We start from the raw sequence: 2,355 nt of genomic DNA, 5'->3' as shown, positions 1-2,355 counted from the left end.
GGGCGCCTGGAGCCGAGGCGGGTGGGTGGCGGGCGCGGAGGTGCCGGAGGGGCGCTCCGCCGCCCTTGCCGTGTGCGGGGAGGGGGATTAAGAAGTTTAGCGTGTAGGTTAGCCCAAAGTTGCAAAGGCATGTGCTGATTAGAATAAGAAAGGGCAGTCGCGTGGCTCAGCTGGCACACAGCGAGGCCAGATGATAGATAAGCAGCTCTGGGCCTGCCCTCCCCCCCAGCCCCCTTTTTCAAATCGCAAATCATCTGCTCCGGCCCTATCCTCGCCCCTCATTTTCATGACAATGGTTGTGTGTTTACCTGTGATCCTGGGACGGGGCATTCCTTTGTCTCCCGAGGAGATTACCGCAGCCAGCTGCTCTCCAACCCTTCCCCGGGCAAATCCCGAAGTGGCCCCTATATGTGTTTTACTGATTGCACACGAGGAGAAAGCGAGCCCCCCTCTCCGCCCCGCTCCCCTGCGCTTGTTTGTTTGGGTTTGCTCCCTGGCTTGCTTCCGACGGGATTTTGCTTGTGGGAAACTATGAGGGATAAAATTGGTCACTCGTGTGCCTGAGCTGTGGCTGCTCCCAAAGTTGGGAAGGGTGAAGGGCTGCGGTACCGCCCGCCCAGGGGGCAGAGCCGCGGGGCCTCCCCGGGACGAGGGGACACCAGGGGCCCGGGGGAAGGAGGCTTCCCCCGACTTTGCTCTCCCTCGGGCCCCGGACACCCCCCGGTCCGGGACAGCACCTTCCCTCGAACGTTCCCGCGGGTGCCCCGGGGCGGGGGGTCCCGCTGCCCCCTCCGGTCTCAGCTCGGGGACACGGCAACAAACACGCTGTCACCGCCCGTGCCCCGCCGGGGAGCAGCTCGGCCGTGCCTTTGGAGAACTGGCCTCTTTGCCCCTCTTTTAACTCCACGGAGACGCTCACGATCTTCACCACAGTAGAAATCACGGATCGCGTTCGTACTAGCTGACCTTCTGAGGTCCCTTCCAAGCCGAAATATCCCGTGACGCTGAGATCTCCCCTGTGCCCCAGCACCCCGTCCACCCCGTCAGGGAAGCCAGGTGTCAGTCCGTGCAGCGCCGAGGCCTGGCTTGTCTTGGCGGGGTGGCACAGAGCAGGGAGGGCAAGCGCTTGGGCTCAGATCATGTACATGGGATAAAAAAAAACATGATGCACTTCTCAGAAAAATGCTTTCCATTCCAGCTGTGAGATTTCGCTGGACGGCTGGAAATATTCCCTTCTGCTACTAACTTCAGTAGCAATATTTGCTGCGTTCACCAGTTCTCATAAGGAAAACCCCTCTTCTCTTTTTCTCCGTTTTTATTAATCATCATCTTAAGCCAGAACTCTGAACAGTAACTGCAAACTGCCACCCCAGAGAGTGGCTGCACAGACCCCTGTGACGGCCAGCGCAGAGAGCTGCAGTACTTCACTGCCTTTCAGGCATGAAGGGGTTTTCTGTTCCCCCGTGGCCTGCAGCCCCCTCTGCCCGGTGTGCACATCTTGTGCATTGTCCGCTGGCTGTGGTGCAAAACCTGCTCCTAATAAACTTTGGAAGGGGGGTAGCAGTCCCATCGTATGTTTCCAGGGCTTTCCGAGCCACTTCCAATTTGCGTCGTTTTTATTTCTCTCCACAGCTCTCCATGTGCAGAGAGGGGGAAGGAGGGAAAATAAGGGGGCAGAAGCTCCTCTGCAGAAGGTGATTATGAGAAAGAGGATGGGTATGGACGGGGCGGGCCCGAGCTTTTGGAACCGCTCTCCCCTTTTCTGAGAGCATCTGCCCGGAGACGAACAGATGTGGGCACCTGCGGTGACAGGCCACATATGCTCCATCCTATTCACAGGCATTCAGACACGGCCACAATGGTGAGGCTTTGTGCGCGCGGAGTCACCAAATATATTAATCTGTGCTCCCCAGAGCACCGCTCTCTTTAATTTTTTTTTTCCCCGGCAATAACATCTGATCTAATCCTTCCACCAGCTCCCCCCTCACCCAACCCCCCGAAAAGATGTGGAGTTATTCAGCTCCCCACCTGTTGCCGGTGGGCTGGCAGGGGGCTGCGCTCCCGCCCGGCCTGCCGCCGGGCCCTCAGCCCGGGCTGCGCCCCGGGGGAACGGGGGTTCCCCTCCACCGGCAAGCCCCCCAAAGCCAAGCCAAGCCCCCCGCTCCCTCTGCCCCCGGTCCTGCCCAGCCCCCCCGCCACGCTGCCCCCGGCCGCTTTGTTCCCCAGCGCCGCTCAGGGGCCACATAAATCTCCCATGTACGACTCGGAGGTTTTCAAGCAATTTCGGTGCACCAAGCTTTCATCTCCCCACGTCCCCGCCCCCCCCCCCCCCCCGGACGGGCTTTTTGGTGGGGG

This window comes from Calidris pugnax, unplaced genomic scaffold, assembly GCF_001431845.1.
Source record: "Calidris pugnax isolate Ruff unplaced genomic scaffold, ASM143184v1 scaffold24, whole genome shotgun sequence".
In the NCBI taxonomy this organism is placed as follows: Eukaryota; Metazoa; Chordata; class Aves; order Charadriiformes; family Scolopacidae; genus Calidris; species Calidris pugnax.
This window is presented reverse-complemented; position numbering follows the sequence as displayed.